This window comes from Bubalus kerabau, chromosome 20 (genome assembly GCF_029407905.1).
Source record: "Bubalus kerabau isolate K-KA32 ecotype Philippines breed swamp buffalo chromosome 20, PCC_UOA_SB_1v2, whole genome shotgun sequence".
Taxonomy (NCBI): Eukaryota; Metazoa; Chordata; class Mammalia; order Artiodactyla; family Bovidae; genus Bubalus; species Bubalus kerabau.
The window spans coordinates 32,400,186-32,418,207 of record NC_073643.1 but is presented as its reverse complement, the minus strand read 5'-3'; the positions used below and the strand labels follow the sequence as shown (position 1 = coordinate 32,418,207).

The window sequence follows — 18,022 nt, the reverse complement described above, 5'->3', positions numbered from 1 at the left end:
CCAAATCTTCCCACCCTCTCCCTCTCTCACAGAGTCCATAAGACTGTTCTATATATCAGTGTCTCTTTTGCTGTCTCGTACACAGGGTTATTGTTACCATCTTTCTAAATTCCATATATATGCGTTAGTATACTGTATTGGTGTTTTTCTTTCTGGCTTACTTCACTCTGTATAATAGGCTCCAGTTTCATCCGCCTCATTAGAACAGATTCAAATGTATTCTTTTTAATGGCTGAATAATACTCCATTGTGTATATGTACCACTGCTTTCTTATCCATTCATCTGCTGATGGACATCTAGGTTGCTTCCATGTCCTGGCTATTATAAACAGTGCTGCGATGAACATTGGGGTACTCGTGTCTCTTTCCCTTCTGGTTTTCTCAGTGTGTATGCCCAGCAGTGGGATTGCTGGATCATAAGGCATGTCTATTTCCAGTTTTTTAAGGAATCTCCACACTGTTCTCCATAGTGGCTGTACTAGTTTGCATTCCCACCAACAGTGTAAGAGGGTTCCCTTTTCTCCACACCCTCTCCAGCATTTATTACTTGTAGACTTTTGGATCGCAGCCATTCTGACTGGTGTGAAATGGTACCTCATAGTGGTTTTGATTTGCATTTCTCTGATAATGAGTGATGTTGAGCATCTTTTCATGTGTTTGTTAGCCATCTGTATGTCTTCTTTGGAGAAATGTCTATTTAGTTCTTTGGCCCATTTTTTGATTGGGTCATTTATTTTTCTGGAGTTGAGCTGTAGGAGTTGCTTGTATATTCTCGAGATTAGTTGTTTGTCAGTTGCTTCGTTTGCTATTATCTTCTCCCATTCTGAAGGCTGTCTTTTCACCTTGCTAATAGTTGATGTGCAGAAGCTTTTAAGGTTAATTAGGTCCCATTTGTTTATTTTTGCTTTTATTTCCAATATTCTGGGAGGTGGGTCATAGAGGATCCTGCTGTGATGTATGTCAGAGAGTGTTTTGCCTATGTTCTCCTCTAGGAGTTTTATAGTTTCTGGTCTTACGTTGAGATCTTTAATCCATTTTGAGTTTATTTTTGTGTATGGTGTTAGAAAGTGTTCTAGTTTCATTCTTTTACAAGTGGTTGACCAGAGTTCCCAGCACCACTTGTTAAAGAGATTGTCTTTAATCCATTGTATACTCTTGCCTCCTTTGTCGAAGATAAGGTGTCCATATGTGTGTGGATTTATCTCTGGGCTTTCTATTTTGTTCCATTGATCTATATTTCTGTCTTTGTGCCAGTACCATACTGTCTTGATAACTGTGGCTTTGTAGTAGAGCCTGAAGTCAGGTAGGTTGATTCCTCCAGTTCCATTCTTCTTTCTCAAGATCGCTTTGGCTATTCGAGGTTTTTTGTTTTTCCATACAAACTGTGAAGTTATTTGTTCTAGCTCTGTGAAGAATGCTGTTGGTAGCTTGATAGGGATTGCATTGAATCTATAGATTGCTTCGGGTAGTATACTCATTTTCACTACATTGATTCTTCCAATCCATGAACATGGTATATTTCTCCATCTGTTAGTGTCCTCTTTGATTTCTTTCATTAGTGTTTTATAGTTTTCTATATATAGGTCTTTAGATTCTTTAGGTAGATATATTCCTAAGTATTTTATTCTTTCCGTTGCAATGGTGAATGGAATTGTTTCCTTAATTTCTCTTTCTGTTTTCTCATTATTAGTGTATAGGAATGCAAGGGATTTCTGTGTGTTGATTTTATATCCTGCAACTTTACTATAGTCATTGATTAGTTCTAGTAGCAAGTGGTCTTTTTTTCCCTAGTCTTATGCATACCAACTCACTTCAGTCGTGTCCGACTCTTTGTGACCCTATGAACTGTAGCTCTCCAGGCCCCTCCAGTCTCCTCAGTCGATGGGATTCTCCAGGCAAGAATACTGGAGTGGGTTGCCATGCCCTTCTCCAGGGGATCTTCCTGACCCAGCGATCGAACTGGTATCTCTTTACCACTAGCACCACCTGGGAAGCCCAAAGCCTTATGCAGCACCCTAAAATTTTGAGGTGAAGTCACATGGTAAGCTCCTCTCAGTCCCCCCTCTGCTCTCCTGAACCATACAGGCCTGTCTTGTTGAAGGGCATTTCCTGTCTATCCCTCCCACGACATATGAGTTTCCTCCTCTGGCTTCAGCATATTCTTTACCAGTTAGTGACAGGGGTGCAAGTCTCATCTGTGCTTGTGGTGTTAGATCTTGCACATAGAGAGGCCTTCAGATCTCTTCAAATGGTTATGGAAATGTGACCACGTGGATTAACTTGGCTCGAGTCAAAGGCTGCCCCCAGGAACCCCTGGCTACCCCAGAAGGACTCCAAATACCTCACAGAACTGGGTAAAAAAGGGCAGAGACAATGACAACCTGGGATCCCCCTCTGTTCTCTCCAGCATCTGATGCCGTAACATGAAGCACGTGCAGGGACAGTTACTTACTCGGTTTACTGAGAACATCTGGCCCAGTGTGGGACCTAACCTGATGCCATCATCTTGAGAATACTGCAGGAGAAAGCAGAGCGTGGGATTTAACATTGAAAATTAGAAGTTGATCCTACTTCTTAGACAAAATTGAGATTGACAAAATTGAGGTTTATCTACATAAACCCTTAAACAAAGATGTGGTTCTGAATCAAAATTACAGACCTGGGGGAAAAATGAAGTTGAGGATTTGGTCCTATTTAATTTTTAAAGGAAACTCTTCAGAGGGAGAAGAGCACAAGAAAGAAAGATACACGGCGCTAGCTTTTGTCTTGTGCTGTTTGGGGCTGGTTGCTGAAAAGTGTCATTTTGGCTCCACATTCTCTTGAAAGTGGATTCTGCACATTCTATTATTTCTGAGATCATGTATGACTTAAATTTGGGTTCTAAACTCCTAAACTTTACCGTGAGCTAGTCAACCAAGATCCTTTTTTTTTTTTTTTTTTTTGGAGTATAGTTGCTTTCCAATGTTGTTAGTTTCTGCTGTACAATGATGTGAATCAGCTCTGTGTATGCATATATCCCTCCCCCTTGGGTCTCCCTCCCACCCACCCACCTCCCATCCTATCCCTCTAGGTCACCACCGAGCACCACGCTGAGCCCCCTGTGCTCTACTGCAGGTTCCCACTAGCTGTCTGTCTTACGCATGTAGTGTATTTATGCCAATCTCAGTCTCCCAATTCATCCCACCGCTCTCCCCACCATGTCCAGATGTCCATTCTCTACATCTGCTTCTCTATTCCTGCCCTGCAAATAGGTTCATCTGTACCATTTTATAGATTCCAAATATGTGTTAGTATATGATATATTTTTGTTGTTGTTGTTTTTCTGACTTACTTCCGTCTGTATGACAGACTTTGGTCCATCCACATCTCTACAAATGACCCAGTTTCATTCCTTTTAATGGCTGAGCAGCATTCCATTGTATATATGCACCACATTTCTTTATCCATTCATCTATCCGTGGACATTTACATTGTTCCCTTGTCCTGGCTATTGTAAATCGTTCTGCAATGAACATTAGGGTGCATGTATCATTTTGAATTATGGTTTTCTAAGGATATATGCTGAATTGTGCAAAATACTGGGTTGGTCATATGGTAGTTCTAGTTTTAGCTTTTTAAGGAACCTTCATACTATTCTCCATAGTGGCTTCACCAATTTACATTCCTAACAATGTAAGAGGGTTCCCTTTTCTCCACCCCCTCTCCAGCATTTATTGTTGGTGGATTTTTTTGATGGTAGGTGTTGTAACTGGTATGAGGTGGTACCTCATTGTAGTTTTGACTTGCGTTTCTCTAACAATTAATGACATTGAACATCTTTTCATATGCCTCTTAGTCAACTGTGTGTCTTCTTTGGATAACTGTTTGAGTCTTCCACTCATTTTTTATTGGATTGTCTTTTTTTTATATATATTGAACTGCATGAGATGTTTGTATATTGTGGAAATTAATCCCTTAAATCCCTTCAACCAGGGATTTCTTGACAAGTCATTCCAGATTTAAGATCATGAAATTCTGATCTCAGATCATTTCTCTGTCATTAGGCTTAATCTATTCTACATGCAAAGTAGGCCAGTTAAAACAGATCACAAATTTTTTTTAAAACTGATAAAGAGTCTCTTCTGTGGTAGCATCTTCCAGTTGTTTGCTGAAAATTGAAAAGATTTAATAAGCAGACAGTGGCCTTGGGTCCACTTCAAAATAAGTAACCCCAAGGACCTCAGGCTTTTGCCTGAGCATTGTGTATTTCAGCTATATGGTGATCAGAGGCATAGTCTGAAAAAGATTTCATTTACTGAATGAATTCAGGTTTACAGCATATAAGATCAACATACTCACGAAAGTCAGATTTCTACATAATAACAAACATGCCAAAACTGAAATTAAAACCACAATACCATATATAATGCTGCTGCTACTGCTGCTGCTAAGTAGCTTCAGTTGTGTCCAACTCTTTGCGACCCCATAGACGGCAGCCCACCAGGCACCCCCGTCCCTGGGGTTCTCCAGGCAAGAACACTGGAGTGGGTTCCCATTTCCTTCTCCAATGCATGAAAGTGAAAAGTAAAAGTGAAGTCGTACAGTCGTGTCTGACTCTTCGCGACCCCATGGACTGCAGCCCACCAGGCTCCTCTGTCCATGGGATTTTCCAGGCAAGAGTACTGGAGTGGGGTGCCATTGCCTTCTCTGAGGTACCTACATACAACGAACTAATGATCAACCATTTAAAGGATACACAAATAGTTGATTCATGTGGCAACATGGATGGATCTCCAGGGAATTACGCTGAATGGAAAAGTCAGTCCCCAAGGTTTCGTACTTGGGGATTACATTCACATAGCATTTTTGAAATGACAAATTTTTAGAAGTAGAGGACAGTTTGTCTGGAGTTGGGCATCATGATGGGAGGAATAACTATATACTATCATGTTGCAAAATTTTCCCATTGGGAAGACAAAGCTAAGTGTACAGAGGATAGCTCTATGATATTTCTTATGACCACAGTGAATCTATAATTATCTCAAAACAAATTTCAATTAAAAAAAAAGACAATTTGAAAGTAGGAGTTAACAAGGCCCCACATAAACAGAATTTATGAATTGAAAAAGTAAAAATAACGTAGAAGATCTTTCCTGAAGGTAGAGCTAATATAAGACATGATTGTTTCTTTAATTTTTATTGGAGTCTAGTTGCGTTACAATGTTGTGTTAGTTTCCACTATACAACAAAGTGAGTCAGCTGTGTGTGTACATACATGTCCTTGTTTGGGAGTTTCCTTCCCATTTAGGTCACCACAGAGCATTGGGTAAGAGTCCCCGAGCTATACAGTAGGTTCTCAGTATCAGTAGTATATATACCTCAATCTCAGTCTCTCAATTCATCCCATCCCTCTTTCCCCCTCGGTATCTGTATGTTTGTTCTCCACAGCTTTATTTCTATTTTGAAAATTAGGTCATCTATACCATTTGTTAGGTCTTCCCAGGTGGCACAGTGGTAAAAAAAATCTGTTCATCAACACAAGAGATACAAAAGGCATGGATTCAACCCATGGGTAGGGAAGATCCCCTGGAGAGGGAAATGTAAACCCACTCCTCTCCCATATCCTTGCCTGGAAAATCCCATGGACAGAGGAGCTTGATGGGCTACAGTCCATAGGGTCACAAGAGTCAGACACCACTTAGCAACTCAACAACAACAATATACCATTTATTAGAGTCCACATGTTAATATACAATATTTGTTGTTCTCTTTCTGACTTACTTTACTCTGAATGACAGTCTCTAGGTCCATCTACATCTCTGTGAATGAACCAGGTTCATTCTTTTTTATGGCTGAGTAATATTCCATTGTATGTATGTACCGCATCTTTATCCATTCCTCTATCAATGGACATTTAGGTTGCTTCCGTGTCCTTCTGTTGTAAATAGTGCTGCAATGAATATTGGAGTGCATGTATCTTTTTAAATTATGGTTTTCTCTGGATATATGCCCAATTGTGGGATTGTTAAGTCATATGGGAGTTCTATTTTCAGTTTTTTAAGGCACCTCCATATGTTTTTGATAGTGGCTGTATTAATTTACATCCCCTCCAACAGTGCAGCAGCTTCTCTGGTGGCTCTGCTGGTAAAGAATCTGTCTGCAAAAATGTAGAAGACCTGGGTTCCATCCCTGAGTTGCGAAGATCCCCTGGAGAAGGGAACGCCTACCCACTCCAGTCTTCCGGCCTGGAGAATTCTTCTGGTATGGACTGTATAGTCCATGGGGTTGCAAAGAGTCGGATACGATTGGGTGACTCACTTTCAACAGTGTAGGGGGGTTCCCTTTTCTCCACATCCTGTCCAGCATTTATTGTTTGTACATTTTGATGGTGGTCATTTTGACCTGCATGAGGTGATACCTCATTGTAGTTTGGATTTGCATTTCTCTAATAATTAGTGACTTTGAGCCCCTTTTCATGTGTTGTTGGCCATCTGTATATCTTCTTTGGAGAACTGTCTGTTTAGGTCTTCTGCCCGTTTTGGGATTGGGTTGTTTGTTATTTTGCTATTTAGCTGCATGAGCTGTTTGTAGATTTTGGAGATTAATCCCTTGTCAGTTGCTTCATTTGCAAATATTTTCTCCCATTCTAAGCGTTAGCTTTTTGTCTTGTTTATGGTTTCCTTTGCTGTGCAAAAGCTTTTAAATTTAATTAGGTCCCATGTGTTTATTTTTGTTTTTTATTTTCATTACTCTAGGAGAAATGATCTCGTTGTGATTTATATCAAAGAGTGTTCTGCTTATGTTTTCTGCTGAGTTTTATAGTGTCCAGCCTTACATTTAGGTCTTCAGTCTGTTTTGAGTTTATTTTTGCATATGGCATTAAGAAGTTTCCTTTCATTCTTCTGCAAGTAGCTGATGAGACATGATCTCTGCAGTCATTCTGACAATTTCATATCTGAAGGGAGATTTAATCGGCATCCAGTTTAAAACTCTCCCTGAGGGTCATGTGCCCCAAGAATTTTTAAAACATCTCTGTCCTCCCTCTCAGTTTGCCGCTTGTAGTGATATGATTCAAATTTTACATGGTCAAGCCAGAAAGACATCAAGCATCTACTTATATTTGCATATTCAGGCACAGATTGATAAAAATGACTCTCCTCCATGTTATATTGCTTATGGAGGGTATGCAAAAGCTTGGATATTTGGATTTCTGGCTATCATTTCATGTTGTAGTCTCTCTGAATCTGACCATTAAGGAGACGGCTCCATTTTTCCTTGCTTAACTTGATCTTGACATTGCCTCATGCTTTGAGTAGTTACTTACAGCACCTTCAACCCCGGGCCAGGCACTGGATTGGGTTGACCTTGACCTCCATTCACCCACACACACGCACAAATGGTCATATGTCCAGACCCAGCAAGGGAGCTATTCAGGTGGTCTGAGTTTGCCTTGGGGCTGAAGTCTAAATTACGACATTTTTTTAGTCCCAAAGAAAGCCTTCTGCTCCTCCATATTGAACACAAAGCAGAAGTGCAGCTGGTTGGACAACAGAAGTGCCCTGAACAACAATAGCAAGAAAAATAATGATAGCAGTTCACATTTAGTGCCCACTGTATACTAGTGACTGTTAGGCATGTAGGTAGTCTTATTTATTCCTACCCATTAGGAACCATTTTGATTGTTATCTTAAAGGTGAAGAAACTTGGACTTGTAAAAGAAAGAGCGTCTTTGACCACCCAGCTAGGAAACAGTACAGCTAAAATTAAAACCAGCCATCTCTCTGCAGAAGCCCATGCGTTTGAACACCATGGTAGGCTGTCTACATACTTCCTAAGGAAGCGTCTCAACCTTCTGCTTTTCTGAGAAGTGCTTTACTTTGAAATAGTTTCTGGGTTGTGCTGTCATTTAGCCACTTCTAAGTGATGTGGAAGACTCTTACATACTGAACACAGGCTCAACTATGCTTCCTCTCTTAACATCTGATTAAGATTTGTATTCAGTCTCCCTGCCGTGTTGTTTTTCCATGGCCTTTACTACTCTTGACAAGATGTGGATTCTTTCTCAGAGAACCCATCGGCCAGCTAACAGTATTTATAAAGGCTGGACAGAACTTCTGGAAAAAAAAAAAAATCCTCACACTCATTAATTCTAATCCAACAATTCATTGTAAGTTGTAAGTTCAACAGTACTTACTGAAAGACTTCCCTGGCTGTCCGGTGGTCAAGACTGCGCTCCTAATGCAAGGGTCATGGGTTCAGTCCCTGGTTAGGGAACTAAGGTCTCACATGCCACAGGCAAAAAAAAAAAAAAAAAGCCTGACAATACTTACTGAATTTATATTCTCTCTAAAACACAAAGCATGGGGAATATTGGGGTCACCTGAGCAAAGGTATCCATGTGTCCCTCAAGATGTATGTCAATGTCAGGCCAACCTTCTCGCTGCCTGCCATCCAAATGAACCTGCACAGCATCTCTTTCCTTAGATCCCAAGGGTGCTTTGGTTCACGGATATTTGTAGAGAACCTGCTTGAACCCCAGCAGTGTTCTAGGTGCCAGAGATAGAGTTGGAGGGCAAGACTCACCAAGAGACCATCCTTGTAGATTTGATGTGCGAGTGGCAGGTGCTTCTTAATTGTCACAGTTTGAAATTTCTGTCATTCATTCATGTATTTAACTACTCTGGATGAGGCACATTACTTTGCAGAGAAGATAAAGCACATGAGCCACATGGAAGTCCTCAAATTAATGAAGGAGGGAAACAATGAAAAATAAGCAAGATATAAAACATACTGAGTAATGATAAAGGACAAGGAGGAAAATGAACTAAGGAAGGAGCACAGAAAGAGGGGGGGAGTTTTGTTTTTGTTGTTCATTTTATTTTATGTTTAATTTATTTTGACTGCCCCAGGCAGCTTGCAGGATCTTTGTTTCCCAACCAGGGGTCAAACCTGTGCCCTCTGCAGCGGAAGCAGAGAGTCCCAACCATTCGACTACCAGGGAAGTCCCAGGAATTGTCATTTTAGACACGTGGAATTTCATTTGCTGCCACTCTATTTTAAAAATGAGAAATGTGGTTCACATACGAAGGGTCTTCCTTACTTGAAGTTAAATCTTTCCCCTTAGGAAAAGGTTAACAGTAAGTGTTAATTCTCAGCTCTCCAGATTTCTGCCTTAAATAGGAACGGTCTTTTTATATTAAAACATCAGGACAGTAGCCTTTGAAAAAGATGTGCAATCTAATTAAAATGGAGAGATTAGCCGCCCTCAGAATATTTGCAAAGCCTAGAAAGGTAATTTAGTGAAATGTATACAATTTTATCTGGCTTTAATTTTTAATGAGACAATTTATAATGTGTGCCTCTTTCCTTCATTTACCTGCATTAGCCAAACTATGAGCCTATTTACAAACAGATAGGATGTTTAGACCATATCATAGAACAAGTTCTTAAAGTAAGGACCCGTCAATCAGTCCAAGACAGAAATTTCACTCCCTGGCCATCAAACGCTACCTTTCAGCTTGCGTAGGAATGAAGTCCTGGTTTGAGACTCTGAAAGTAAAAAGACCTGAAAAATCTAAGCTGTGATGAAAAAGAAACTCCAGTGTAAGTTGGATAGTGCCCATTGTCTGTCAGATTCCAGCCCAGGAGCATCAGGTATGTCTTTATGCCCACACGTGCTGCGGTGTATGTTTTAGTAAAAGATGCTTTATTTGTATCATGACAAAATGCCATGGGGCACAGACTATGCCTCAAAATTTTTTAAGTTTTAATGAATATTCCAATTCTCCCCTTCACCAAAGTCCATGACAAGACTGTTTTCCCACGTACTCTTGCCTGGAAAATCCCATGGATGGAGGAGCCTGGTGGGCTGCCGTCCATGGGATCGCTGAGTCAGACACGACTGAGCGACGTCCCTTTCACTTTTCACATTCATGCATTGGAGAAGGAAATGGCAACCCACTCCAGTGTTCTTGCCTGGAGAATCCCAGGGACATGGAAGCCTGGTGGGCTGCCGTCTATGGGGACACACAGAGTCGGACACGACTGAAGCGACTTAGCAGCAGCAGCAGCATGGCAGATAAACATGAAAACGATGCATGTCGTTTCTAGCGGGAGGCTTTAAAAGCCTATGCCTGATGCATTGTATTTGTATTTTCTGCAATAGGCCATCATATAATCAAGGGGCAAGATGTATCAACCTCATGCTCAGGGTGACTAGAAGTGGCCAAGAGCCTGCAGCTTCTGTTATGTAGCATGATGGACATTTAAAGTCATGCTCTGTGAAGCCACCAATCTCCAGAGGAGTTTCGGTTATTACAACATAAACTAGCATATTCTGCCAGATCCTGAGCCAGATTTGAAACACACTGAAAATAAAGAATATAAAGGAAAGAAGGAGAAATCCATGGCTACAAAGGAATCCTTTGGATTCAGCAAATTGGAAAGGACAGCAGAAGGAGCTAAGTTACTTGGTGGAGGGTGTTTGGGGGTAAAGGATAATGGGACTGGCCTATTGCTGTGTCCCTTCCACTTTTCAGGTGGTGGACTTTAGGCAAAGTACTTAACAAATACTAAGTCTCAAACGTCCTCTTCTGTTAAGTGAGAGAAGTTGTCATATGTTACAGTATCAAATGTGCTTCCCTGGTGGCTCAGCGGTAAGGAACTTGCATGCCAACTCAGGAGATATGGGTTTGATCCCTGGGTGGGAAAGATCCCCTGGAGAAGGAGATGGCAACCCATGCCAGTATTCTTGCCTGAGAATTCCCACGAACAGAGGAGCCTGGCAGGCTACTGTCCATGGGGTCGCAAGAATCAGACACAACTTAGCAACACAACCACTACCAACAGCAGCGTCAAATTCAAGGCTCTAAGGGTCTGTTGTAACTGAATAGGAACTCAGCCTCTGCTCCTGGTCCATGCTGTGTTCTACTTCCATACCTAAGCAGTTCAGCCTGCTTATAAGATCATAAAGCCCAACAGTGATATTAAGCTTCAAAAGGCAGTTAAACTGCAATCAAAGATGAGAAAAAGTAAAAGGAAATACACTGAAACAAAATCACGAGGGCCAGGTTAATGTATCATAAATAATTACATCCTCCATATACTGGAAGGTAGCATTCTAGCATAGAAGGCAAATAAGCAGCTAAATCAAGTGTCAAATCATGGTATAAGTTTGATCCATGGCGTTCATGCTGACAGTCTGTGGGGAAGAGCATCTCCTTGATGAAACGGTCTTTACCGTGATGCACGCTGTAGGGCACTTGAGAATCATCCAAGAGGCATTTTCAAGCGATGCCTGCTATGTTCACCACCCCACCTCAGATCTGATCTGTACCCTGGGAGTGTATACCAAGATAGGATAGGATAAGCTGTGCTGTAGTAAAACAAAATAATACCAACCACGCTGCAGTCCTGGCTTGCATCAACACAGGTGTCCTGTCCACTCAGATTACCTGTCCATCACATGTTGGCTGCAGTTCTGCTCCACAGCATCTTCACTCCGGGACCCAAGCTGAGGGATGGATCTCTATCCAAAACATCACTCATCTCATGAGAGAAAAAAGGACAACGTGGCAAACTCCACTTGGGCTCTTAGGCTTCTAAACAGAAGTGTCTCCTCATCTCCAGTCACTTGTCACTGGTCACAGAAGGTCATGTGACCCAGCCTGACTGCCATGTGGAGAGAAAGGGGTGATCTTCCCCTGGGTGGGCTGGCAAGTACTTGTACACAGCACATCTTACTCCAGGGTACGAGCCCCTCCCCCATTCCGCCCTGGGAGTGAGTGCTTCTGTCACGAATGAGGAGTTGCCATATGTACTGCCTGAGCCAGGATAGAAAATGAGGTCGAAATCCACTCTGAAACTATGTCTGCGTTCTCACTGTAATTCTTCACCATGTCTTAAAAAGTGCAGTCAAGAGAATTGAAGTGAGTGCTTTGCCAAGTCAGAATTAGAATTGAGTCCTCCTCTTCAGCCATTCGCTCCTCTTGTCTTCCATTCCACGCTTGGGAGAGGTAGTGGATAGAACTCAACTCAGTTAGGAAGCAAGAAGGATCGAAGACAGGGACTTCCCTGCCGGCCCAGAGGTTAGGATTTTGCCTTCCATTACAGGGTCTGCGGGTTTCATCCCTGGTTGGGGAGTTAGGATCCCACATGCCTCAGGGGCCAAAAGGCCAAAATGTGAAATGGAAGCATGTTGTAACAAATTTAATAATGACTTTTAAAAAGATAGTCCACATCAAAAAACCTTTAAAAAAAAAATGGAAGAAGGATCAAAGACAGACAGAAGAATAGGCCTGTTATCATTTTGTCTCTTTGACATGAAACTGTAAGTTAAATCATTCCAAAAAGGTTTCAGTTGATTAGTAAAACAGGATGTTATATTGTACTGAATGATAAAAGCTAGACAATCCGTGTGATTCTTCACATCTTGCTTTCTGAATACACCTGTTGATATACTGAGGTTATAGCCTCAAAGTCCAAGATGATCAGTTTCACCCTCTGCCTAAATTTCTATTCATCTCTTGATGCTGTTATATTAGTGGCTTGAACTGAAATCACATGTTTGAGGCCAAGTCAAAGCATTGACTCAAGTGTGTTCTGCTTATAGTTTTAAGCCTATTGAGAATGAAGATCATAATAGTCATGCTATAAAGCTATATAGGCACAAATCCTATAAAGCTATAGGGGCTTCCCTGGTGGCTCAGAGAGTAAAGCATCCGCCTGCAGTGTAGGAGATCTGGGTTCAATTCCTGGGTCAGGAAGATCCCCTGGAGAAGGAAATGGCAACCCACTCCAGTACTCGTGCCTAGAAAATTCCATGGACGGAGGAGCCTGGTGGGCTACAGTCCATGAGATCACAAAAAGTCGGACATGACTGAGCGACTTCACTCTCTCCAGGCACAAATCCAACAAAAGCACTACCTTTTTAATAAATAGCATTAGCACTAACTTTATATTAATAGAACTCAATGGAGAGTTATTAAACCGAAAATCATGAAATATCGACTGATTTACTAGTTGGTTGCATGCCTTTTGTCATGGTTTACTGTCCAAAAGATCCATAAGCAAAATGTGCCATTTTCCCAGTTCAAATGTCTTGATTGAAACACGGGTCAGCAGAACCCTCTCAAGCCCAGCTCAGGGACTCGCCGTGCCCATTAGCATGACTCAGCTGCTGCAGCTTCATCGTGTGCCCGCAGCAACACTTTGGCTCTCCCTCTCTCTTCATCATGCCCCATCTGAATGTTACTTCTGGTTATTGCTAATTCAGTTAATGTGTTGAAAGGATGCTTTTGCCTTTACCAAGGTAATTTGTGCGAGGGGGGTTTAAATCTGCCTGTCGTCTTCATGTTAGAACATCATCACCCACTCTGCAGTTCATGGCTGCAAGACAATCCATTGTTAAATATTACTGTCAGGGCGTGTGAGAGGACCCATGTTGTGCCAGGTTATAAACAGTTCATCCTGAACATCTGATGTAAGACTATGGAATCTCATGTCTGGAAAAACATTGTCCCTAGCAATCAGCATGCCTAACTTGTTTTTAATAGAACCCCAAGGTCGTTATCACCTCTCACAAAATTAACAGTGATTCCTTAACATCGTCTAATACCCAGCCCATGTTCAAATTTTCCTTCTTGTCTCAAATGTCTCTTTGGACATGGTTTATGTGAATCAGAGGCCCATTGCCTTTGGTAGATTTCCCACATTCTGAGTCTAGCTGATTGTTTTCTGATTGTGTCATTTTATTTGTTCTTCTATCTCCCTAATTTCCTGTAAGTATGCCGTTAGATCTGGAGACTTGATTACATTCTGGTTAAATTTTGCTTTTGGCAAGAATCCTTCGGGGTGAGACTGTGTGTTTCCTCTTGCATTGTATCAGGATGCACATAATTTCTGGTTGTTTGGCTTTTTTGTGATGTCAAGATTGATTTGGGATAGAGCTGAGTGAGATGAATAGGGTTTGAGTTGTGAAATTTATTCCTCCCCAATCTGGGTTCAACTTCATTGGAAGAGTTTTGATTATATCTCCAGGGGGAGCTCAGATTAGGGCTGTTAATCAATAGCCAGTACAACTCCTTACTTCATGTAAAAATCATAGAAATGTGTTTCTATCAGAATCATTTCAATGAATAAGCTCAGCCTCAATAATGAAAATTTGTATTCTGATGTATACCCAAAGGGCTTGGGAGAGGAAAGTGAGACTATGAGGACTCAAGCTGTCTTGTCTCACAAGTGCTACAAAGTCATCGTTACGCTGGAATTAACCTTGAAAATCAAATTGAAATCTGATTTCATTGACGCACAGTCAAATGAAAGAATATTTTGAGAGGACCTCATGATATATTCTGGAGAAAGCAATGGCATCCCACTCCAGTACTCTTGCCTGGAAAATCCCATGGATGGAGGAGCCTGGCAGGCTACAGTCCATGGGGTTGCTAAGAGTTGGACATGACTGAGCAACTTCACTTTCCCTTTTCACTTTCATGCATTGGAGAAGGAAATGGCAACCCACTCCAGTGTTCTTGCCTGGAGAATCCCAGGGATGGGGGAGCCTGATGGGCTGCTGTCTATGGGGTCATACAGAGTCGGACACGACTGAAGCAACTTAGCAGCAGCAGCAGCAGCATGATATATTCAGATTACTGAACCCCAAGATTTTATATATTGACTTGAGGAAAATTGACGTATGATGTTTTGTTCAAGTTATGTGTGATATCTGGATGAAGATCATAAAACAACAGGATTAAGAAAAATTAAATATTACAGAGGCATACGTGGATAGAAACTACTTCACTGGCAAAATCAAGGGTCCTCTGAAGCTAACATAAACATTCCATAAGAGTCACATTTAAATCATCTAGGTTCTCACCCAACTGAGTTTTGTGGAGTGAAATTTGAAGATGCACAGTTCAGCTACCAAAAGAGATTGTAAAGAAATTGCATTAAGGAAGATCTAAGTTCATGTTCTACACTGAAGTTCCTCAGCCTCAGTACTATTGACAGGTAATTCTTTGGTGGGTCGCTGGGGGCCGTCTTGCACATTGTAAGATGCTTAGTAGCATCCCTGGTATCCACCCATGAGAGATAAGTGCACATGGCAGGCCCAGTGTTAATAAGCAAAAATGTCTCCAGCCTGTGCCAAATGTCCAGTTCCGGTGGCTGCGGTGAGGGGGTAGGAATCACCCCTAGTTGAGAACCACTCATCTTCAGTGGCACTTAGCGAACTCCTCTTCCCATCTTCCAGAAGCTCAAATCCTGTGTTCTGGGCACCAGACGAAGCCCAAGGTAGTTTTTCAATGTATATGGTTAGGCTTTTCACAGCCTTGCTCACAAGAGCAGACTGTGAACTCACATAGTCTGAGAACAAATCCCAGAGGCTCCAACTTCTGATTCGGAAATGTTGACACATCTAGCTTGCTGCCACCTTTTGGCTGTGGTGATAATGCCGCTATGAACGTGGGCGTACAAATACCTGCTTGAGTCCCTGCTTTCACTTCTTTGAGGTGTGGAATTGCTAAGTCAAATGGTAATTCTATAGAGTTTCTATTTTTGAGGAATTGTTGCATCATTTTCTACAGTGGCTACACCGTTTTACATTCCCACCAGCAATGTGCCAGGAGTCCAGTTTCTGCACATCTTCACCAGTACTTGTTCCTTTGTTGTTTTCAAATTTTCATGGACAGAGGAGCCTAGCAGGCTACAGTCCACAGCATTGCAAAGAATTGGACACAACTGAAGCAGCTTAGCACACACATCGCATCTTAGCTGTGAGACCTCAGGCAAGATTTTCACCATTTCCTCAACTTGCTGAATAGAAGAGCAGAACAATCTGGGAGTGGGTTTTCAAGACTAAATTAAGAAATATACTATATAGATTATCTGAAATCTGTTATTGTTATTTCCCATGTGCTAGGGAGATTATTTTTATTGCAGTCTCTACATCATTCCAGTGGTCATGTATGGATGTGAGAATTGGACTGTGAAGAAAGCTGAGTGCCGAAGAATTGATGTTTTTGAGCTGTGGTGTTGGAGAAGACTCTTGAGAGTCCCTTGGACTGCAAGGAGATCCAATCAGTCCATTCTGAAGGAGATCAGCCCTGGGATTTATTTGGAAGGAATGATGCTAAAGCTGAAACTCCAGTGCTTTGGCCACCTCATGCGAAGAGTTGACTCATTGGAAAAGACTCTGATGCTGGGAGGGATTGGGGGCAGGAGGAGAAGGGGATGACACAGGATGAGATGGCTGGATGGCATCACTGATTCGATGGACGTGAGTCTGAGTGAACTCCAGGAGTTGGTGATGGACAGGGAGGCCTGGTGTGCTGCGATTCATGGGGTCACAAAGAATCGGACACGACTGAGTGACTGGACTGAACTGAACTGAACACATAAGATGTAGAAAAACTCCCAGTAACAAAATAATGAAAATACACAAGGATTTACCCACAAGCTGGTAAAAGTTATGAAAGAAGTGGTATAAGAGGTCATCTCAATGTTCCCCTTGACAAATAAGTGTGTACTTGTTTTTTGAAAAAATGCTTGTAATTATCAAAAGCTGAAGTGAAACTCCCTCTTGTTGGAATTAGAGGCCAAGGTGAACTAACAGTTAATTCCACCAGATCCTCTAGAATGCATGGTCACTAGAGCGCATAGAAATAACCCAGGTGTCCAGGTTCAGTGTTGCCCTTGTTAGAGAACTCCTGGAGGAAAGGTAATATTTAACCAGTCATTCACAGATAGAGTCCTTGGATAGACATCCTTTTCTAACACAGAACAACCCATCAGTATATGGAAAGACTGATAGGGACAGACCACCCTAGGCTTGCAAAGGCTTCCTACTTAAGAAGGGTATTTTCTTGGACTCCATTCTCACATTGTATCTACCCTTGGTTCCCTAGAAACACATTGTCTTGAAATGTGCCTTTATTCTCCAATGCGCTTTTTTTTTTTTTTTTTTTCCTTCACTCTTCTGTCTAAGCTAGTAATCTTAGTAATAGCCAGGGACCTCAATCCCCATCCATTTCCACAAGCCCCGGGTACCTGTCAAGCCCCGTGCAGAAACGAAATCATGGGGAGAATCTCCCATGCTAGGAAGCAAGATATGGATAAGTACAAGGGAAGGAAGAAGGAAATTAGCATTTAATGAGGACCCAGTGTAAAAGAACAAGAATTACTAACATGGACTTGTACGTGAACTTGAGCAGCTCCCCAGCCTGCCAAAGATAATTTTCAAATCGCCAGCCCAAATTTCCTCCTCCTTTCTTCTGAAGAATATGGACTCTTTCTTCTAGGAGAGGTGCCAAGTGCCTCTACATAATAAAGGGCTGAGAATGAGAAGATGGGAGAAGAGGAAAAATAAGTCGTGGGCGAGGGCTGGATAGGTTTTCTCCAGGAGGTGCTGAGAAGTCAGTGAGGTGTTGCCAAGTATGAGGGAAGCAGCAGGAAAGGGGAGAGAATTTTGATAAGTGTTGTTAAAATATTTGAGCTCTCTTTAATGATATTTTTAAGAATTCTTTTTGGCAGCTGAAATTTGCCCCTTAAAATTTGATTATCTGAGACTGCACTGTGTGGAAACCTTGGGTTGATTAGTCTTAAACCAATGTGTATGATCTGCGATTCTCACATGGAGTCAGTATTTGGTGGCTGTATTACTGTATTTTATAATAGCTGTAGGACACAGTGGAGCATCTTGAGTCAGCTTGATTAAAAACCTGGATTAACTGCTTAGTTGTGTGGACATGGGTTTCTTAACCTCTCTGAGCCTCCATTTTAACATCTACAAAAGAGAAATAACAAAATTAGCCCACCGATTTTCAATGAAGAGAAAGTGATTGGAAAACCAGGTGGTGTATACAATTCTTCTGCAGTAGATGTTACTGTGATCCTCGCATATGCCTGAATTCAAGGTCTTGCGTGACTTGCTAAAGGTCACATAGCCCGTGGGTGGTTTTGCCAGACAAAATAGGGGATGTCCATTCAAATTGAACTTCAAATAAATGACAAATGGGTTTTTAGTATAAGTGTATCCTGACTATCA

General features: G+C 41.7%; 1 long non-coding RNA gene across 1 annotated transcript in view; it reads left to right on the top strand.

Annotated features, from left to right (window-relative positions):
* The window catches only part of LOC129634882 (uncharacterized), a 44,640-nt gene extending 26,930 nt beyond the window's left edge, over positions 1 to 17,710 (top strand). The window contains exons 2-3 of the long non-coding RNA XR_008705968.1: positions 14,847 to 14,988; positions 15,899 to 17,710. This is a non-coding gene — a long non-coding RNA (uncharacterized LOC129634882). The remainder of the gene's footprint in view (positions 1 to 14,846; positions 14,989 to 15,898) is intronic.
* Positions 17,711 to 18,022: the final 312 nt, after the last annotated feature.